Source organism: Schistocerca cancellata, chromosome 2 (genome assembly GCF_023864275.1).
Source record: "Schistocerca cancellata isolate TAMUIC-IGC-003103 chromosome 2, iqSchCanc2.1, whole genome shotgun sequence".
Lineage (NCBI taxonomy): Eukaryota > Metazoa > Arthropoda > Insecta > Orthoptera > Acrididae > Schistocerca > Schistocerca cancellata.
The window spans coordinates 202,488,724-202,512,686 of NC_064627.1; positions in this window are offsets into that span (position 1 = coordinate 202,488,724).

A 23,963-nucleotide genomic window follows, 5' to 3' on the forward strand; every position below is an offset into this window, starting at 1 on the left:
ACTTCACAGTGCGACACGTCTGGCCAATGCATGATTTCCCACACTGGCACGGGATTTTGTATATATCTGGTCTCCTTAGACCTAGGTTTTCTTTAATAGAACCCAGTGTCATTTATACTCGCTCCGGAGGGTGGAAGAACATTTTATTTGAACAGCCTGCCAATCTTAAAGGAAACGCCACCAACGGAGGGTAGAAAAACAATCCTCGTTAAGTTCTCCGTTTCTTCTTGTTGTTCTTGAGCTTTACTGACTGCAGGTTGAAATGCATTACTGATTTGTTTATCAGAGTACCCGTTTTGTACAAACACAGAGCGAAGATGCCTCTGCTGATAAGCTCCCTGTAACTGAGATAAATCTAGCCCTATGAACGAGACACCGTAATACGCCACTGTGTTGAACAACAACGCTCCCTGCGTTTCTGGGACACCTTAGCTCCCTCTATGCGAGCATTTGCTTCACCATGGAAGTGGAGAAAAATGGAAAAATGAGGACCTCCCGTTCGTCCGCAGAAAAGAAGACGGTTCCTTAGGTCGCAATGTGTTTTGTAAACCAACTCACACTGACCTATATCTACGAGCTACGAGCTGCCCTCACTCATCTCAACGCACTTGCGTATTACGGACTCTCGTTCATAGGGCCAGAATTATCTCAGATGCAGGGAGCTTATCAGCAGAGCTTAACTGTCTTCGGTCCGTGTTTGTACAAAACGCGTACTGTGATAACAAGTCCGTAATGCATTTCAAACTGCACGCACAAAAGCTCAACAACAGCCAGAAGAAACGGAGCTCCACGAAGACGGTTTTTATATCCTATGTTGGTCGCGTATCCTTTAAGATTAGCAAGCTGCTCAATAACATCAGATAAAATGCATCTTCCGCCCTTTAGCGCGATTGCAAACGATGCTGGGTTGCGTTGAAGACAAGATGGATCTAAGGAGACCAGGGACATACATAATACCGTGCCAGTGTGGTAAATCACAAACATAGGTGGAAGCTTAAGCGGCCAAAGACACTACTAGCTAGGGCATAACCACCTATGGCAAGCTAACATACACCAACAAGCGACAAACGTCGGCAAGCCCCTGCATATCAGAAACGTTGACTGGATATGCCAGCTGCTATTAATGCCGACCAGCAGACTACAGCAGTGAAACCGACGAGCTCGCCCACTGACGCACAAACAAATCGCCAACATCACCCTACACTGTGCGTCCGATATATGACCTATCGGACACAAAACGATGATGAACCTGTTACAAGTTTGCTGACGCTGACCAAGCGATCAACACCGGCACCCAGTGGCAGCCGCCGAGTAACAGCACCGCACAACGTCGAAGGTATCGACATGCATGATACCCACTACTAACAAAGCCTACCCTTGCATGACATGTTGCAGGCAGCAAGACATTCGCTACTGCTCTTACTACGCGACCTAATTATCGCAGAGGTTTTTTTCTCTTGGCTCTTGCCATGGCAATTTTTTCCCCTGCCCTTCAAACCGCTGCCCTTCGTTCGACTTTCAACTCAATCTATCTCTAGATGGGCGTATTAATGGTTAACCTTAACCAGACGTACGCAAACACCGCAGTACCCACATCCTGCGACACCTCACTTTAGTGAAAACTAACCCTTATGCAGAGATGGCAGTAGACCTTTTGAGTTGGCCATCATGCCGGTGTGGGCGTGGAGGGGATCCACCTCTTTAAAAAAATAAAAAAGGAAATCACACGTTGGCCAGACGTGTCGCACTGTTAATGATGTTGTTGTTCTGGTCTTCAGTAGCTCTCCATGCTACTCTATCCTCTGCAAGCTTCTTCATCTCCCAGTACCTACTGCAGCCTACATCCTTCTGAATCTGCTTAGTGTATTCATCTATTGGTCTCCCTCTACGATTTTTACTCTCCACGCTGCCCTCCAATACTAAATTGGTGATCCCTCGATGTCTCAGAACATGTCCTACCAACCGATCCCTTCCTCTAGTCAAGTTGTGCCACAAGCTCCTCTCCTCCCCAATTTTATTCAATACCTCCTCATTACTTATGTGATCTACCCATTTAATCTTTAGCATTCTTCTGTAGCACCACATTACGAAAGTTCTATTCTCTTCTTGTCTAAACTATTTATCATCCATGTTTCACTTCCATACATGGCTACACTCCACACAAATACTTTCAGAAACGACTTCCTGACACTTAAATCTATACTCGATGTTAACAAATTTTTCTTCTTCAGAAACGCTTTCCTTGCCATTGCCAGTCTACATTTTATATCCTCTCTACTTCGACCATCATCAGTTATTTTGCTCCCCAAATAGCAAAACTCCTTTACTACTCTAAGTGTCTCATTTCCTAATCTAATTCCCTCAGCATCACCCGACGTAATTCGACTACATACCATTATCCTCGTTTTGCTTTTGTTGATGTTCATCTTATATCCTCCTTTCAAGACACTGTCCATTCCGTTCAGCTGCTCTTCCATGTCCTTTGCTGTCTCTGACATAATTACAATGTCATCGGCGAACCTCAATGTTTTTATTTTTTCTCCATGGATTTTAATACCTACTCCGAACTTTTCTTTTGTTTCCTTTATTGCTTGCCCAATATACAGATTGAATAACGTCGGGGATAGGCTACAACCTTGTCTCACTCCCTTCCCAACCACTGCCTTCCTTTCATACCCCTCGACTCTTATAACTGCCATCTGCTTTCTGTACAAATTGTAAATAACCTTTCGCTCCTTGTATTTTACCCTGCCACCTTCAGAATTTGAAAGAGAGTATTCCAATCAACATTGTCAAAAGCTTTCTCTAAGTCTACAAATGCTAGAAATGTTGGCTTTCCTATCCTTAATCTTTCTGCTAAGATAAGTCGTAGGGTCAGAATTGCCTCACGTGTTCCAGGATTTCTACGGAATCCAAACTGATCTTTCCCGAGGTCGGCTTCTATCAGTTTTTCCATTCGTCTGTAAAGAATTCGCGTTAGTATTTTGCAGCTGTGACTTATTAAACAGATAGTTCGGTAATTTTCACATCTGCCAACACCTGCCTTCTTTGGGATTGGAATTATTATATTCTTGAAGTCTGAGGGTATTTCGCCTGTCTCATACATTTTGCTCACCAGATGGTAGAGTTTTGTCAGGACTGGCTCTACCAAGGCTGTCAGTAGTTCTAATGGAATGTTGTCTACTCCAGGGGCCTTGTTTGGACTCAGGTCTTTCAGTGCTCTGTCAAACTCTTCACGCAGTATCGTATCTCCCATTTCATCTTCATCTACATCCTCTTCCATTTCCATAATATTGTCCTCAAGAACATCGCCCTTGTATAGACCCTCTATATACTCCTTCCACCTTTCTACTTTCCCATCTTTGCTTATAACTGGGTTTCCATCTGAGCTCTTGATATTCATGCAAGTGGTTCACTTTTCTCCAAAGGTCTCTTTAATTTTCCTGTAGGCAGTATCTATCTTACCCCTAGTGAGATAAGCCTCTACATCCTTACATTTGTCCTCTAGCCATCCCTGCTTAGCCATTTTGCACTTCCTGTCGATCTCATTTTTGAGACGTTTATATTCCTTTTTGCCTGCTTCATTTACTGCATTTTTATATTTTCTCCTTTCATCAATCAAATTCAATATTTCTTCTGTTACCCAAGGGTTTCTACTAGCCCTCGTCTTTGTACGTATTTGATCCTCTGCTGCCTTCACTATTTCATCCCTCAAAGCTACCCATTCTTCTCCTACTGTATTTCTTTCCCCCACTCCTGTCAATTGTTCCCTTATGCTCTCCCTGAAACTCTGTACAACCTCTGGTTTAGTCAGTTTATCCAGGTCCCATCTCCTTAAATTCACACCTTTTTGCAGTTTCTTCAGTTTTAATCTACAGTTCATAACCAATAGATTGTGGTCAGAGTCCACATCTGCCCCTGGAAATGTCTTACAATTTAAAACCTGGTTCCTAAATCTCTGTCTTACCATTATATAATCTATCTGGTACCTTTTAGTATCTCCAGAGTTTTTCCATGTATACAACCTTCTTTCATGATTCTTGAACCAAGTGATAGCTATGATTAAGTTATGCTCTGCGCAAAAATCTACCAGGCGGCTTCCTCTTTCATTTCTTATCTCCAATCCATATTCACCTACTATGTTTCCTTCTCTCCCTTTTCCTACTCTCGAATTCCAGTCACCCAAGACTATTAAATTGTCGTTTCCCTTCACTATCTGAACAATTTCTCTTATCTCATCATACATTTCATCAATCTCTTCGTCATCTGCAGAGCTAGTTGGCATATAAACTTGTACTACTGTAGCAGGCGTGGACTTCGTGTCTATCTTGGCCACAATAATGCGTTTACTATGCTGTTTGTAGTAGCTTACCTGTACTCCTATTTTAGTATTCATTATTAAACCTACTCCTGCGTTACCCCTATTTGATTTTGTATTTATAACCCTGTATTCACCTGACCAAAAGACTTGTTCCACCTGCCACCGAACTTCATTAATTACAAGGTGCATTCAACTTCTAAGGCCTCAGATTATTTTTCTAATTAACTACTCACCCGAAATCGATGAAACTGTCGTTACTTCTCGACGTAATCGCCCTGCAGACGTACACATTTTTCACAACGCTGATGCCATGATTCCATGGCAGCGGCGAAGGTTTCTTTAGGAGTCTGTTTTGACCACTGGAAAATCGCTGAGGCAATAGCAGCACGGTTGGTGAATGTGCGGCCACGGAGAGTGTCTTTCATTGTTGGAAAAAGCCAAAAGTCACTAGGAGCCAGGTGAGGTGAGTAGGGAGCATGAGGAATCACTTCAAAGTTGTTATCACGAAGAAACTGTTGCGTAACGTTAGCTCGATGTGCGGGTGCGTTGTCTTGGTGAAACAGCACACGCGCAGCCCTTCCCGGACGTTTTTGTTGCAGTGCAGGAAGGAATTTGTTCTTCAAAACATTTTCGTAGGATGCACCTGTTACTGTAGTGCCCTTTGGAACGCAATGGGTAAGGATTACGCCCTCGCTATCCCAGAACATGGACACCATCATTTTTTCAGCACTGGCGGTTACCCGAAATTTTTTTGGTGGCGGTGAATCTGTGTGCTTCCATTGAGCTGACTGGCGCTTTATTTCTGGATTGAAAAATGGTATCCACGTCTCATCCATTGTCACATCCGACGAAAAGAAAGTCCCATTCATGCTGTCGTTGCGCATCAACATTGCTTGACAACATGCCACACGGGCAGCCATGTGGTCGTCCGTCAGCATTCGTGGCACCCACCTGGATGACACTTTTCGCATTTTCAGGTCGTCATGCAGGATTGTGTGCACAGAACCCACAGAAATGCCAACTCTGGAGTCGATCTGTTCAACAGTCATTCGGCGATCCCCCAAAACAATTCTCTCCACTTTCTCGATCATGTCGTCAGACCGGCTTGTGCGAGCCTGAGGTTATTTCGGTTTGTTGTCACACGATGTTCGGCCTTAATTAAACTGTCGCACCCACGAACGCACTTTCGACACATCCATAACTCCATCACCACATGTCTCCTTCAATTGTCGATGAATTTCAATTGGTTTCACACCACGCAAATTCAGAAAACGAATGATTGCACGCTGTTCAAGTAAGGAAAACGTCGCCATTTTAAGTATTTAAAACAGTTCTCATTCTCGCCGCTGGCGGTAAAATTCCATCTGCCGTACGGTGCTGCCATCTCTGGGACGTATTGACAATGAACGCGGCCTCATTTTAAAACAATGCGTATGTTTCTATCTCTTTCCAGTCCGGAGAAAAAAAATCGGAGGCCTTAGAACTTGAATGCACCTCGTATGTTAAGGACAGATGCTTTGAAAATAGACGTCACATGGGACTGGGGAAAGGTAGAAAGTTTGCTGTGGCTGAACGGTGTTGTGACAGGGGACACAGCATGAATTATGGAGAGACAAAGATCCTTCCGTTCGCTTCCACGTACTGGGACTCTATCATTAAAGAAGCTGTCGAAAGACGTATAAGTAACGACCTGATTAAAAGAGACACGGGACTTTAACTCTGCAAGGCGTGGGATCCAGAACTGGCTGTACTAAGGCATCATCGGCCGCACACGAACGCATCCGAGTCTACAAAGACGGGGAATCGCAGTCCGCACACTTAAACTGGCCGTCAGCGCTCTGCCCGCCCGCGCTCTGGGCCGCGATTTACGGCCGTCGTGCTTGCGGAGACGGCGGCCCGTTTCTCCGGCAGGAAGTCCATGATTCGTCTTCGATGACGTTACAGCCCACCCCTTGGTGCCTGCGCTTTTCTAGTGAGTCAGCGTATATATTGCCGAGTCACTGCAGCAACATCTCAGTAAGATCCTGAAGATGACGAGCACCTCTGTAGTTGAAATATTATGCGCTTCCACAACAGCAGCTTGGAGCTCCCGTACATTTGTAGGAGAAGATCACGACGTATGACGTCTTAACATTTACTCGAGGGACGAATGGCATGGACGTCAGTGACATGTCCCAAATATTTGATTTCAGTACTGAAAAATGACCATTTATCTAAATTACACTTGAGTCTTCCATCAATTAAAACACGAAAAAGAGACTCAAAGGTTCTGAAATTTTGTTCCTGTGTTTGTCTGGAGACAACTATGTCATTCAAATAATTTTAACAGGACGGAACTTCTGATGTCACATGTTCAAGAAAGCGTTGAAATGACGCAGGAGCATAAGCAGTTCGGAAGGGAAGGCGCAGGTATGGATACAAGCCTATGTTTGTGTTACTACCAAAAATTGCGTTGTCCCCTCATCCAGGGGAAATTGAAAACAATTAATGGCTAAAACTGTTCTTGGAAAGAATCGTCCACCTGCTAAATGATTCACAAGCTCATCAATACGCAGAAGCGTGAAAGAATCGCAAGGACATATGCCCGCTCACTGACTTGCAGAAAACGGGTTTTAAAACTCCGATCTGTTCTAATTTGTGGAGTTCAGAAGCAACTTCATCACGAACTGCGTGGGGAACCGGACGAGAGCGGATAAACATAGGTTTTTCGTTGTTCTTGAGCATAAAATGCGCGTGAAAATTCTTCGCATATCCCACTGTGTCATCGAACAAATGTCGAATTTTTCCGCACAAGTGACGAATATTGGCATAGGAAATTTGCATATTAGTAGCACGCCCATTGTCCTTAATATCTATACTAAATAAAGCAAAAGCATACACGACAAAAATAGTGGGACTAGATCGTAACTGAACTACTGCGCATACCATTGATGCAGTCGTTTTCCATACTTAGCTTGCAAATCATTGTGACCGAAGCACCGCTATTTAAGAGAGAAGGTATAGATTGACTGCAAGTCTACTGAAAGATGAGCAGTTTCCTGTTTGTGTTGTGTGACTATCTGTTCTGATGTGCTGAAGACTGTCTTTGAATTATGATTGACAAAGCGTTTCACTGTACGTCTCTTAGAGAAGAGCTACATTATGTGATCAAAAGTATCCGGACACCCCAAAAACATAGTTTTTTTAGGTTTTTCATATTAGGTGCATTGTGCTGCCACTTACTGCCAGGTACTTCACATCAGTGACCTCAGCAGCCATTAGCCATCGTGAAAGAGCTGAATGGCGCGCTCCGCGGAACTCATGGACTTCGAACGTGGTCAGGTGGTGCTGTGTCACTTGTGTCATACGTCTGTACGCGAGATTTCCACACTCCTAAATATCCCTACGTCCACTGTTTCCGATGTGATAGTGAAGTTGAAACGTGAAGGGACACTTACAGCACAAAAGCGTACAATCCGACCTCGTATGTTGACTGACAGGGACAGCTGACATCTGAAGAGAGTCGTAGTGTATAATAGGCAGACATCTATCCAGACCACCACACAGGAATTCCAAACTGCATCAGGATCCACTGCAAGTACTATGACACTTAGGCGGGAGGTAAGAAAACTTGGATTTTGTCGAGCGGCTGCTCATAAGCCACACAACACGGCGCTAAATGCCAAACGACGCCTCGCTTGGTATAAGGAACGTAAGCATTGCGCCATTGAATAGTGGGAAAACGTTGTGTGGAGTGACGAATAATGGTACACAATGTGGCGATCCGATGGCAAGGTGTGAGTATGGCGAGTGCCCGGTGAACGTTATCCGCCAGCGTGTGTAGTGCCAACAATAAAATTCGGAGGCGGTGGTGTTACGGTGTGGTTGTGTTTTTCATGGAGGGGGGTTGCACCCCTTGTTGTTTTGCGTGGCATTACCACAGCACAGACTGACATTGATGTTTTAAGCACCTTCTTGCTTCCCACTGTCGAAGAGAAATTCGAGGATGGCGATTGCATCTTTCAACACGATCGAGTGCCCGTTCATAATGCACGGCCTGTGGCGGTGTGGTTACACAATAACATCCCTGTAGTGGACTGGCCTGCACAGAGTTCTAACCTGAATACAATAGAAAAGCTTTGGGATGTTTTGGAACGCTGACCTCGTGCCAGGCCTCACCGACCGACATCGATACCTCTCCTCAGAGCACCACTCCATGGAGAATGGGATGCCAATCCCCAGGAAACGTTCCAGCACCTGTTTGAACGTATGCCTGCGAGAGTGGAAGCTGTCATCAAGGTTAATGCTGAATTCCAGCATTACCGGTGGAGGTCGCCACGACCTTGTAAGTCATTTTCAGCCAGGTGTTCGGATACTCTTGATCACATAGCGTAGTTAGAATGAGGCAATTTTTGCGATGAGCGTCACGTTGTGCGATTCCATCGCCTACGTCCATGGTTCCTGTGTTGACTTCCAGAAGGAATGCTTACAGGTTCAGAATGAGAGGTCACACTTTTTCTATTTTCTTAAGTCGAGAGAAACGTGTAGAACTGAATTGTTTGCGTTTAATTTGCATGCACACCTGCTGTGTGTGTCCTGATTTATGGCCATGTCGGCATCCCGCGTGGCTGAGAAAGCAGCTTATGTTGTCATGCGTTACATAACATTTCGCACAATCTTCGGAAGGTGTGAATGAGCCGAGGAAGCAGCTATCGGCTTCGCACTCTGCTTATGTTGTTGCCTGCCGCAGCAGCAGTCGCATGCACTGCGAAACCGGGGTCGCTTCGAGGCTATCTGTGGTCAGCGTCGCAACAGCAGGCACACTGAAGTCCAGTTCAGAGAGGTCGGAACTTCCTGAGCTTCGATTACTTTAAGGGGCTAGACTGGGGCCCACGAGAAAGACAGGCCGTGGGGGCTTACGTCGCAGCACGTGACACTACAGGTGTTGCTGGTGTCAGCAGTATCTGCGGTGGGGAGCGAGTAACTATTTCAGACGAGTTTAGTAATTCTTAACCGCTCGTTTAAAACCATGTGAGCTCTCGATAGCACACATCGGAGTTAAGATCTTTAGTGGATATCTTTTCAATTACGTATTGATTTCCGAGGGCCCTGGATGGAGCCGCGCCTTCGCGAATTGTGGCTGTCAAGCAAACGAGTGACGTCACAAGTTCGTCGCAGGGCTCGTTTATCTCGTTGGTCCCGGGGTAGGCCAAGGTGACACACTATTATGAAACCGATATTCATGACTTTTTTCAATACAACAACAAACAAATTGCAAAAACGACTTCAGACCTTCATTGGACATCCTTAAGACTGTATTATGTTTTTCGTAAAAAAAAAAAAAACTTGCACGCAGAGGACACTAATCGACATCGACGAAAAGCTTTCGCCGAGTGCGAGTGCGGTTGGTGGGAGATCTGAAAGTCACAATTTGCAACCTTGAGCCAAATTTCACCAACTGCTTCGAAACTGCTGATATTGTCTAATGTAGTACGTAGTGGCATTAAAGAAGTGTTATTTTTAAGAAAACGTTGGCACTATGAAATAAAAGTCAATTTTTTCGAATATACACACATTAAAAAAAGTTTTGAATCATCTCGGTTCCGAGAGTTCCGGAACCTTACAGAAAATTGGAATAGAGGTCAACATAAACATCATTTCTGCCCTTTTTATTGCTCATGAAAACCACACATTGAATGTTGCACCACCGTACAGGGAGACCTTCAGAGGTGCGGTACCCAGTAGCACGTCCTCTTGCATTGATGCATGCCTGTATTCGTCGTGGCACACTATCCACAAATTAATCGAGGCACCGTTGGTCCACATTGTCTCACTCCTCAACAGCGATTCGGCGTAGATCCGTCAGAGTGGTTGATAGGTCACGTCGTCCATAAACAGCCCTTTTCAATCTATCCCAGGGATGTTGGATGGGGTTACTGTCAGGAGAACATGCTGGCCACTATAATCGTGCGATGTCTTTATCCTGAAGGGAGTCATTCACAAGGTGTGCACGATGGGAACGCGAATTGTCGTCCATGAAGACGAATGCCTCGCCAATATATTGCCGATATGGTTGCACTATCGGTCGGAGGATGGCATTCACGTATCGTACAGCCGTTACAGTGCCTTCCATGACCACCAGTGGCGTACGTAGGCCCCACATAATGCCACCCGAAAACAACACCTTCCTGCACTCCCTGTGTCTAAGGCGTTCAGCCTGATGGGATTCCCTCCAAACACATCTCCGACAATTGTCATATGCGACACTCATCGGTGAATAGAACATTATGCCAATCCTGAGCGGTCCACTTGGTATGTTTTTGGGTCCACCTGTATTGTGCTGCATGGTGTCGTGGTTGCGAAGATGGACCTCGCCATGGACGTCGGGAGTTGTGGATCATGCAACCTGTCACGCACAGTTTGAGTCATAAAAGACGTCCTGTGGCTGGTTTTCTAAAGCGTGCTCAGCTAAATCAGATTCCTCGGAGTGGCGAAGGCGATAAAACGTCTCATGGTTCCTCATTCGTTGTTCCACAGCGCAGTGCGTACTGGGTCTTTAACTGGTCTCAGTAATTCACGGATTTTCGTCTGAGGCCTGAAGATCGATTTGATCTTGTGTCCTTTCAGCAGGCGGCTTATCTCGCCCGACACTGAGCTACAGAACGGCAAGAAAGCAGGTTTCTTTTGCTGCTCCTCGTCGGTGATCTTGTGGTGAGTCTTGCATGAAATCACTTCATGACGAATTTATCCAAGACTCACCACAAGACCACCGACGAAGAGCAGGGAAAGGGACTTGATGTCTTGCCGTTCTATGGCTCCGCGTCGGGCGAGATAAGCAGCCTGCTGAATGGACACAAAATCGATCTTCAGGCCTCCGACGAAAATCCGTCAATTACTGAGATCAGTTAAAGGCGCAGCAGGTCTCAGAACACCTGGGGTCTACAAGGCACCTTGGGAGTGCGACCAGTCTTAAGCCGGACATACAGTGCGCACTGTGGAACAACACAGGAAGGAGCATGAGAGCTTTTATCGCCTACGCTATCCCGAGAAGTCTGATTTAGCTAAGCATGCTTTATAAAACGCACACCGGATAAAATTTATCAAGTCATCCGTCGTAGCTCGCACAAACGTCTTCTGGGATTGTGTAATTAAAGAAGCCATTGAAATAAAAACCACTACTAACAGTGTAAATAGAGACGGTGGCCTGCAGCTCGCCACGGCGGGGGATCCAGCGATGGCGCCGCTGAAGCGGGCGCATCGAACGCCGAGTCAACATACGCATGTATACGGAGATGACGCAGGCACCAGTGACGTCACAGCCGGCAACTGGTTGTCGTCAAAATAAAAGATTAGATTAGATTAGTACTTGTTCCATAGATCACGAATACGAGACTTCGTATTGACGTGGAACGTGTCGGGTTAATAAAAGGTGTCTACCCAAGATCTTACATTACACAAAATATTACATGGCAATTAATACACTCCTGGAAATTGAAATAAGAACACCGTGAATTCATCGTCCCAGGAAGGGGAAACTTTATTGACACATTCCTGGGGTCAGATACATCACATGATCACACTGACAGAACCACAGGCACATAGACACAGGCAACAGAGCATGCACAATGTCGGCACTAGTACAGTGTATATCCACCTTTCGCAGCAATGCAGGCTGCTATTCTCCCATGGAGACGATCGTAGAGACGCTGGATGTAGTCCTGTGGAACGGCTTGCCATGCCATTTCCACCTGGCGCCTCAGTTGGACCAGCGTTCGTGCTGGACGTGCAGACCGCGTGAGACGACGCTTCATCCAGTCCCAAACATGCTCAATGGGGGACAGATCCGGAGATCTTGCTGGCCAGGGTAGTTGACTTACACCTTCTAGAGCACGTTGGGTGGCACGGGATACAGGCGGACGTGCATTGTCCTGTTGGAACAGCAAGTTCCCTTGCCGGTCTAGGAATGGTAGAACGATGGGTTCGGTGACGGTTTGGATGTACCGTGCACTATTCAGTGTCCCCTCGACGATCACCAGTGGTGTACGGCCAGTGTAGGAGATCGCTCCCCACACCATGATGCCGGGTGTTGGCCCTGTGTGCCTCGGTCGTATGCAGTCCTGATTGTGGCGCTCACCTGCACGGCGCCAAACACGCATACGACCATCATTGGCACCAAGGCAGAAGCGACTCTCATCGCTGAAGACGACACGTCTCCATTCGTCCCTCCATTCACGCCTGACGCGACACCACTGGAGGCGGGCTGCACGATGTTGGGGCGTGAGCGGAAGACGGCCTAACGGTGTGCGGGACCGTAGCCCAGCTTCATGGAGACGGTTGCGAATGGTCCTCGCCGATACCCCAGAAGCAACAGTGTCCCTAATTTGCTGGGAAGTGGCGGTGCGGTCCCCTACGGCACTGCGTAGGATCCTACGGTCTTGGCGTGCATCCGTGCGTCGCTGCGGTCCGGTCCCAGGTCGACGGGCACGTGCACCTTCCGCCGACCACTGGCGACAACATCGATGTACTGTGGAGACCTCACGCCCCACGTGTTGAGCAATTCGGCGGTACGTCCACCCGGCCTCCCGCATGCCCACTATACGCCCTCGCTCAAAGTCCGTCAACTGCACATACGGTTCACGTCCACGCTGTCGCGGCATGCTACCAGTGTTAAAGACTGCGATGGAGCTCCGTATGCCACGGCAAACTGGCTGCCACTGACGGCGGCGGTGCACAAATGCTGCGCAGCTAGCGCCATTCGACGGCCAACACCGCGGTTCCTGGTGTGTCCGCTGTGCCGTGCGTGTGATCATTGCTTGTACAGCCCTCTCGCAGTGTCCGGACCAAGTATGGTGGGTCTGACACACCGGTGTCAATGTGTTCTTTTTTCCATTTCCAGGAGTGTATGATGCCACACGAAAGCAGAGAATGAAAATAGGCACGGTAAGCTAATTTACTGAGATGTAAATCGCCAAAATTTGCAATGACCTTAATAGCATAAGTAGCTGAACTCAAACGTTTCAGCAGATCTTCAGTGTGTTTTTTCCAGTTCAACCCCTCATCAACGCATACACCCAGAAATTTTGAATATTCTATCTTAGCTACCGATTTCTGATCGAAGTCTATATTTATTAATGGTGTCATTCCATTTACTGTGTGGAACTGTATGTACTGTGTTTTGTCAAAGTTTAACGAGAGCCCATTTGCAGAGAACCTCTTAATGATTTTCTGAAAAACGTAGTTTACAATTTCATCAGGTAATTCTTGTCTGTTGGGTGTGATAGCTTTACTTGTAGCATCGGCAAAAAGTACCAGCTTTGCATCTTCGTTAATATAGAATGGGAAGTCATTAATATATATTAAGAACAGCAGAGGACCCAAGACCGAACCTTGCGGCACCCCATTCTGGTTTGTTCCCCAGTTTGAGAAATCGCCAGTTTTTTGCATTTTATGTGAACTGCTTCTTTCAATTTTCTGAACTCTTTCAGTTAGGTGTGATTTAAACTATTTGAGCGCTGTCCCATTCATACCACAGTACTTGAGCTTATCTAGAAGTATCCCATGATTTACACAATCAAAAGCCTTTGAGAGATCACAAAAAATCCCAACGGGTGACTTCCGGTTACTCAGAGCATTTATTATTTCATTAGTGAAAGTATATATAGCATTTTCCTTTGAAAAACCTTTCTGGAAACCGAACTGACAGTTTGTTAAAACTTTATTTTTACAAAGGTGTGAAGCTACTGTACAATACATTACTTTTTCAATAATACAACAACTTAGTTATACGGCTGTTGGAGGATTTCATTGATATTGACACTGTATATAAGGGACGCACCAGCAACACACCGGCAGTCATACCACTTGTCAGTGTCCGAGGGGTACTTGGCCGATAACTCGACTAATTTTAATTACTTCACGAGGTTGGAAACCCGAGAACTTTATATTCAGTGATACGGCCGCGAGGCTCTGCATTCTTACATTCTCACACTTATTTGCTCCTAGTATCTTTCAGCTTTGTATGTACCATATTTTTCCTAAAATCTGATGGTAATACTTCCAGTCTCAAAGGTACTACAAATCAACTTGAAAAATTGTTTTGTTTGCACTTCCTCCAATGAGCTTAGAAATTCCGAAGAAATGTTGTCTGTGCCTTCCGCCTTATTTGATCGGCATGTTACAAGCAGTGGTGTGCACGAACAAAAAAAAAATTACATATTACAACAGACGTTAGATCAGGAGAATTACGAGCATGCTGATAGTTCATGCTTGTTTTCAAAGTATCATTGCCTTTTTTACTACGAACTGCGTTACGAGTTATCATATTCTTCTTATGGAAAAGGAGATCGTTCGAGAACACGCTTTATGGTCAGGATGTACAGTTCGGCCTTGACACGTGTACCAAATGATCGTGGGACGCTTGGCTAGTGTCGAATTAACGTCGGCACAGGTGGGCGAGGTGCGTGTGTGTGAGTCGATGGCTGGTAGGGGGGATGGGGGCCAGCGGTGGAGGGGGGGGGAGGGGTTGAGGAGTAGGGGGAGTGGATTACTAGCAAGAAACCCAGACAAGGCCGGCTGCTCTGTAGTTACGCCCGAAATGTCGTACCTTCTGAGATAGCCCATGACAGTTACTTGAGACCAAGACACAGAACTACAGCAGTTGGGTCTTTCTTAAGGCTGTAAGGGCAAAGTGTAAAGCCGATAAAACGTTGATCACATAGTCGCAAAGAGAACAACCTAAGCCATCAAACATCTGTATCTATACTCCACAAGCCACATTATGGAGAGTGGCGAAGGGAACATTGTATAGCCGGCCGTAGTGGCCGTGCGGTTCTAGGCGCTACCGTCTGGAATCGAGCGACCGCTACGGCCGCAGGTTCGAATCCTGCCTCGGGCATGGATGTGTGTGATGTTCTTAGGTTAGTTAGGTTTAATTAGTTCTAAGTTCTAGGCGACTGATGACCCCAGAAGTTAAGTCGCATAGTGCTCAGAGCCATTTGAACCATTTTGAACTTCGTATATCGCTGTCACTTCTTCCCTTTCCTTTTCCTGTAGCCAACGGTGCGCGGGCAGAACGATCGTTTATAAGTCTCCGAGTGGGTTTCACTCTACCTTGATGGTCTTTTCGCGACATATTCGATGAGGAAGCAATGTATTCCGCAATGAATTATCACTCTTCGGCAGAGTGTTCGTTGATTTGAAATTTACTAGCAGATTCAAAAATGGTTCAAATAGCTCTAAGCACTATGGGACTTAATATCTGAGGTCATCAGTCCCCTAGACTTAGAACTACTTAAATCCAATTAACCTAAGGATATCACACACATCCATGCCCGAGGTAGGATTCGAAACTGCAGCCGTAGCGGTCGCGCGGTTCCGGACTGAAACGCCTAGAACCGCTCGGCCACAACGGCCGGCTACTGGAAAGTGTCCTCCGGGCTGAGAGCCACCTCTCTCCCCAGTTTGCTTTGTTCCAGGGACCCCAACCCCGGGAGGCATGCAGCCGAATTTCTGTGTAGTTCGGAAGGCAGCGGAAGAAATATTGGTGGAAGTAATGCTCTGAGGTCGAGTTCAGCGCCGTGGTTGCATTACTCAGTCGGTACAGCACTTGTCCGTGAAAGGCAACGGTCCCAGGTTCGAGTCTCCGTCCACCGCACAGTTTTAATCTCCCAGGAGGTTTGAGTTAATATTTTGGGGCTGACTCTTCTAGGAACGCGAGCTGTGGGAATTTTAACGGTAAACTATACCATGATCTACAACGCCTCTTTAGCCCTTTCGGTGCTAATGACGTGCTCTCAGCATTCTATGCTGATGGCTGCTTTTGTTATGGCTCTACTGCTCGACCAATGTTGCTGTCTGTGCTTTGAGACGGCGTCCCGGCCGACGTGAAATAAGAATCATCCGATTATTTCGCAAATTATTAGGTGACATTAAGAGTGGAAGACCTACAACGAACAGCTCAAATTAAAAAGCGTGTAAGTTAAGGATGTAGTTCAATCTACACATCTGATATGTAAGACTGCATCGAAGAAGCAATGACGAAAATAAAATAATGGTTTAGGAGTGGAATTAAAATTCAAGGTGGAAGGATATCAATGATACGATTCGCTGATGACACTGCTATTCTCAATGGAAGTGAAGAAGAATTACAGGATCTGTTGAATGGAATGAACAGTCTAATGAGTATAGAATATGGGTTGGTAGTAAAGCGAAGAAACACGAAAGTAATGAAATGGAGCAGAAATGAGAACAGCGAGTAACTTAATATCAGAATTGCTGATCACGAAGTAGAGGAAGCTGATGATTTCTGCTACCTAGGCAGCAAAATAACCTATAATGGACGGCGCAAAGACGACATCAAAATCAGGCTACTACTGACACGAAAGGCATTCCTGACCAAGAGAAGTTTACTAATATCAAACAAAGGCCTTAAAGTGAGGAAGAAATTTCTGAGAATGTACATTTGAAGGACAGCACTGTATGCTGGTGAAACATGAATTGTTGAACAAAAGAGATTCGAAACATCTGAGATGTGTTGCTACAGTGGAACGTTTATAATTAGGTGGACTGATAAGGAACGAGGAGGTTCTGCGCAGAATCGGGGAGGAACGGAATATATGCAAAATGACTTTTCTGGAGACTAGAAATTTACTCTGTAGGAATCAGCATGGGTTTCGAGAAAGACGATCGTGTGAAACCCAGCTCACGCTATTTGTCCACGAGACTCAGAGGACCATAGCCACGGGTTCCCAGGTAGATGCCGTGTTTCTTAACTTCCGCAAGGCGTTCGATGCAGTTCTCACAGTCGTTTAATGAACAAAGTAAGAGCATATAGACTATCAGACTAATTGTGTGATTGTATTGAAGAGTTACTAGATAACAGAACGCAGCATGTCATTCTCAATGGAGAGAAGTCTTCCGAAGTAAGAGTTAATTCAGGTGTGCCGCAGGGGAGTGTCATAGGACCGTTGCTATTCGCAATATACATAAATGACCTTGTGGATAACATAGGAAGTTCACTGAGGCTTTTTGCGGATGATGCTGTAGTATATCGAGAGGTTGTAACAATGGAAAATTGTACTGAAATGCAGGAGGATCTGCAACGAATGGACGCATGGTGCAGGGAATGGCAATTGAATCTCAATGTAGACAAGTGTAATGTGCTGCGAATACAAAGAAAGAAAGATCCTTTATAATTTAGCTACAATATAACAGGTCCGCAACTGGAAGCAGTTAATTCCATAAATTATCTGGGAGTACGCATTAGGAGTGATTTGAAATGGAATGATCATATAAAGTTGATCGTCGGTAAAGCAGATGCCAGACTGAGATTCATTGGAAGAATCCTAAGGAAATGCAATCCGAAAACAAAGGAAGTAGGTTACAGTACGCTTGTTCTCCCACTGCTCGAATACTGCTCAGCAGTGTGGGATCCGTACCAGATAGGGTTGATACAAGAGATAGAGAAGATCCAACGGAGACCAGCGCGCTTCGTTACAGTATCATTTACTAATCGCGAAAGCGTTACGGAGACGATAGATAAACTCCAGTGGAAGACTCTGCAGGAGAGACGCTCAGTAGCTCGGTACGGGCTTTTGTTGAAGTTTCGAGAACAGACCTTCACGGAGGAGTCAAGCAGTATATTGCTCCCTCCTACGTATATCTCGCGAAGAGACCATGAGGGTAAAATCAGAGAGATTAGAGCCCACACAGAGGCATACCGACAATCTTTCTTTCCACGAACAATACGAGACTGGAATAGAAGGGAGAACCGATAGAGGTACTCAAAGTACCCTCCGTCACACACCGTCAGGTGGATTGCGGTGTATGGATGTAGATGTAGAAGGGACAGAACGGTAGGACATCTATTGAGACGTCACAGGATAACTTCCTTAATAATAGTGAGAGCTGTAGAGGGTAAAAAGAGTAGAGGAAGATCGAGATTGGAATACATCCAGCGAATAATTGAGGGGTAGGTTGCAAGTACTCCTCTGAGATGAAGAAGTTGTCACAGGAGAGAAATTTGTGGCAGGCCGCATCATACCAGTCACATGACTGATGACTCAAAATGAAAAAATGAAAAGTAGGTAAAAAAGTTTGATTTCTGCACATCTTACGGTATGATATATTCGCTCAATGAAGAACTGAATTTCTTTTCGTCGTCTGTCATAGTTACTGTGCTTCATCAACTTAAGTAAAACATTGCGACAAATTTTAAAAATGTTGAATAGGTGAAACACCATTGCGTAAATTTAGCGTATGATTAATTTTAGCTGACCTGCAGTCAGTGAAATGCAGATAAGATATTGAAACTTTATTTAAAATTGAGAGCAGAACGATATCTAATTTCATTCTCGACTTATTGGGTTATTTATCCGCCAGCGATTCACCCATTCACGTCCTTGCGCATGGAGAACCACGGGGGCCTTACGATTTTTATAATCGCCATATCTAATAAAAGATTCAAGATATCTATTATAGTTTTTTGTAAACTGTAGCACGCAGTGAGGCACTTGTGTGTATGATAAATCCCCAAAACTGTTTTTATTTATCGAGATAACGAAGTGATACGTCTGCGCCAGTGAGAGTTCGGCGGTTCAGGACACATACAGACGTCCATAGCACCGTAGGAAAACCCAAGCGGCGCTCTTGCACACTGCCACAGCACCTGGGAAACAGTGTACCAGGATGCGCATGCGTGCCCACAGCATTTACAAGGCTAGTAGCATCTGTCACTAGGGCTAGAGGAACATCTCCGTGATGCTTTTCTGTGATGAGACGCGCCTCTCTTCTATGGATGTTTTCTTATTTCCCCTATCAATCCCGATACGAGACCAAAACTGATGAGCAGTACTCAAATATCAGTCAAAAGAGGTTTTGCTAAAGTTCCTCCTTCGCAGGCAGATTTGCCTCCCTGAGGATTCTTATTGTGATTCTCACAATTTACCACCTTCCTTTCCTACGATTACTTTTATGTGGTTATTGCAGTTTGAATCGCTCCGCATGCCCACTCTGAGATATTTAGTAGCTGTTACTGCTCCCGGTGATTGTTCTACAATCGTATAATTGTACAATAACAGATATTTGACCATTTATGACGTCTCTCTTGTAGTGACTGCCACTAGAGTTTGATCAGCATGAGTAGGCTATGATTATCTTCGCGCAGATTCTCAGGTGGTATTTGGTTGCTACCACTACACACTCACTACAGGCGCAATGTCAAGCTCACAAACTTGAAAATTAGTAATACCAACATTCAGAAGTTGTTGGTATACTGTTATATTACATGAGCGATGCGTTTTAACACTAACTTTCAAAAGGCTGTAGAAATAACACCACTGGTCAGAATGACGACAAATTGCAACGGAATATTATCAGAGAAGGAGGGAAACGTACGGCAGAAGAAAAAAAAAAATAGAGCGAAAATTGATCAATAGATGGCGCTGTATGTGTCGGGATATGTAAATGAAAACACCTGCCATCCGTTACCTTGCTGCAGGGTATGGTAAAGTATGGTAAAGTTAAGAACTCCACCACACAACACTGATGGTCCATGCAGGACGACCTGCGCACCTACGTAGTTAGAGGTATTAATAGCAATATTGTCTATTGCTTTATACACTGTAGGGCGGGTACGCATTCTTCTCCTTATAATACTGTGGCATCTTCTGCGTGAGCGGTCCAATGCTGTTGCTCGCGCGGCTGCACGAACACTGACGCCTTCTTACCAGATTCATTGCTTATATAGAACAACCTGTTGCATCCTTCAGCCCCTGGTTCTCGATGTACGACCCATTGAAGTTGGCATAAACATGCCGGGTACACGGCTTTTCCTCCTTTCGCGTCTGCGGCGTTCGCCATGACTGTCTCAATGCAGGATCGCACTCTGCTTCTTCATACAGGGTGAAAAGTATTTAAACCGACAAACTCTGGGAGGCTGTAGGGGACATCAAAACAAATATGTTTCCCTAATGTCATTTTTTCCTATGAGGATTATTTAAACCGGTGGAGGCCGTATTACGCTCTTCAGCTGTTAGAGGGCGTATTACGCTCTTCAGTTGTAGGTAACTGCTGTCCACCAATGTAGTAGTGCATTCTCTCTGTTTACTAACGGAGCGATACACCTGGAGTGAGTACACTGATATGGTTGGTGCGTACTGCGTAGCACACCACAACGGACGAGCTGCACAGCGGGTTTATCAACAACAATATCCTAATCGCCGTATCCCGCATCATACGACCTTTGCTGCTGTGCACCAACGTCTGCGTGTGACAGGGTCATTTAGCAGATTACCTGGGCAGGGGCGCCGTCGCACGGTAAGAACGCTGCAGTTTGAGGAAGCTGTCTTGCGGCATGTGGAGCGGGATCCTTCAATAAGCACTCGTGCAATTGCACGTAACATGGGGACGAATTAGACGAATGTAAAAACAGCCCTTCGAGAGCAGTTGTTACGTCCATTTCACTTACAGCGTGTCCACAACCTGGAACCAGTTGATTATCCACCGAGAACACAGTTTTCGCAATGGTACCTGGAAGAGTTTGAAATGCATCCTACATTTCTATCCTCTGTGTTGTTTACCGACGAAGCAACGTTCGGGCGTGATGGAGTCTTCAACATGCACAATTCGCATATTTGGAGTGAGGATAACCCACATGCCACAGTTACTAACGGTCATCAAATGCGGTTCTTCGTTAATGTGTGGGTCGGTGTTGTTGGGGACTGTTTAATTGGGTGTATCTGCTACCTAGGGCATTAAATGGCAGGCACTATTACAATTTTGTCGCCAGAGCATTGCCAGAACTTCTGGAAGACTTCCCGCTCCCTACAAGACAACGCATGTGGTTCCAACATGACGGGGCGCCGACACATTTCAGTCGTGGTGTGCGTCGATTCCTGGACCGACGGTTCCCAGAAACGTGGATTGGCAGAGGTGGTCCTGTACCATTGCCTGCTCGATCCCCAGATGTGTCTCCTCTGGACTTTTTTGTGTGTGGAGAGATGCGCAACCTTGTTTACGCAACTCCTTTTGCATCAGAAGAGGATCTGGTTGCCCGGATAGTAGCAGCAGCAGGAACAATTCAGGATACTCCTGGGGTTTTTGCCCGTGTCAGACAGAACATGATCCGACGGTGTAACCATTGTTTACGTGTCAATGGAGGCATTTTTGAAAATCTACTGTAATTGAAATTGGGTTGTGGTAATGTGTTGTCTCTTGTTCATAAAAAAAAATGGAAAAGTGTTTGTTGGTTTAATTAATTTGCCGCCAGAGAAATCTTCCTCTACCGGTTTAAACACTCCTCATAGGAAAAAATGACATTAGGGAAAAATATTTGTTTTGATGTCCCCTACAACCTCCCAGAGTTTGTCGGTTTTTAATACTTTTCACCCTGTATACATAAAATCTGCACTCTATCTGCAACTCTATTTAAGGTTTAATAAACAATGACTCCCTCATTTTGAAGCATCACTTTAGATTGAACTTTTATTCTTTTACCACTGACCGAAACTACTCAGCTTGATTATTAGTGTGATTGTCAGTTTACGATTAACAGTGTCCGCCTTCTAGCAAAACATACTTGCATGTTTCACCATATCTGTAGCTCCCTCAGTGTGAGTTTATTTACTTTCTCTCAGATTGAATTCTGTTTTGATATAACTGTCTACCAATTTCAACTACCGATCTACTATTACTTCAGCCTTTTGAAATAATACCTTCATGTTTCTTATTTAATCTATTTTTAAAATTTCTGAAAACATAGTCAGCGATCTTAAAATTTGTTAAAATTAAAATTTAAAACAGACTTGATCGCAATTTTTTTATTGGAGTGAGTGACCGGTTTCGACTCTTTCATAGAGTCATCTCCAGACTCCAGAGCGGTGGATGGACACTGCCAGACGACTTCCGTCAAGCAGTTACACGAGCGTCGAGGGTCGAGAGAACTCGTCTGGCAGTGTCCGTCCACCGCTCTGGTGTGTGGAGATGACTCTATGAAAGAGTCGAAACCGGTCACTCACTCCAATAAAAAAATTGCTATCAAGTCTGTTTTACATTTTAATTTTAACCTATTTTTATCTTGCAATGTCTTCCTCGTGCTCATTCACAGTTTCCTGCTGTTATTCGTTCGGCAATACGATTTACAAACTACCTAACTACAGTTCGTATTAATGCTGCGTTGGTACAGTCTTAGGTTTCTATATGTTGCGCTAGAATAGATTCAGCTGTCATAGCTTGCCAAAAGTACAGTTAACTACATTGCAACGTGCTGTGAGGAACTATAAGTGTTGGACAAAAATGTGACAAATTGCGTGCTTCAAAATAAATGCACGTGCTGGCAAAGCCTGTTTGTTGCGGGGTTGTATTGACCAAGAAAGCGCCTGTCCAATACCCTCAATACGTTGCAAATGTCAGCCACGGTCAGAATAGTCTTGTGTGTAGTTGTGACTGCGTTATGTCTGACCAGAAGAGATCCCCAGTGGTGAGATTGGCTTTTTGTAACCATCTACAGTGGTGTATGCTAAGCTCCGAGGTGTCACACCCTGCTGCCATTCACCATGGTGGGCAGTAACTGAAAAAAAAAATCATAAGTTTGCATGATGCTCTAAAGCTTAAAAATGGAATGTTACGCAAACTGATTGTGTAGCGTAGCGGTTACGGTACGGTCCCTCACGTTCAAAAATTAGTGAGTTTGAATCTCCTCAGATGCACTGTATTTTTTTTTATTTTTAAATCTTTATTGAAGTAACTTGATCATTACTTTTACCCAGTTAAGTGATTTAAACGTATTGTTTTAATTTCTGCTCATTTGTCACGTCACTTTAATCGTCGTATCAAGTTTTTCATGTGGTCTAATTTTACTTCCTATTATTCTTTTTCCACTTGGAATCTTGTTTCATATAACTTTAAATATTTCTGTGTATTAACTTTGGTTTGATTTCTCCCTCTGTATGATCCTCTATTTTCGTCCATATTATTGGATTCATTTCTTCTATAGCTGATTCTGCTTGAATTTCGTTTTACTTGTAATCCTTTCTTTAATTCAAGTCGTCATCTGCATTATTTTGTCCACAGTGCGATAAGAATTTATGTTTTAGATGTTTACATGATGATTACCGTCCGAAAACATTAACGTCTTGTAATGCAAAATATATTTTACAGCATTGCGTAGTCAATAAAAATAAATTAATTTTTTTTTTTTGTTTTTTGACCGATAGAGCACAATATTTGATAGGAAAACAAAAATAATTCAAATGCGCAAAGATTCCAAGTGGGAAAAGAAAGACAGGACGAAAAAAATGACAGAAACTAAAAAAGTTAATACGGTGATTAAAATGATCTGACAAAGGAATAGAAATTTTTAAAAAATTACGTTTTAACCATTTAATTGAATAAAAATAAAGCTGTAGAGCATCATGCAAAATTCCGAATTTTTTTCGTCGATTACTCGCAAACGAGAGCCCACCAGGGTGAATGGATGCAGGATGTAATATCTGGGATCTTAACCTGCATCACCGTATATATAGTTTCAAAAAGTCTGTCCCATCACTGGGGTCCTCTTCCTGTGAGCTACGTGAATTAGAGCGTGGGCAGACCGTTGCTGCTCGTATGATGGATGTTTCCGTAACCAAGGTAGCCGAAATGTTGGGTGTTTCAAGAGGAACCGCAT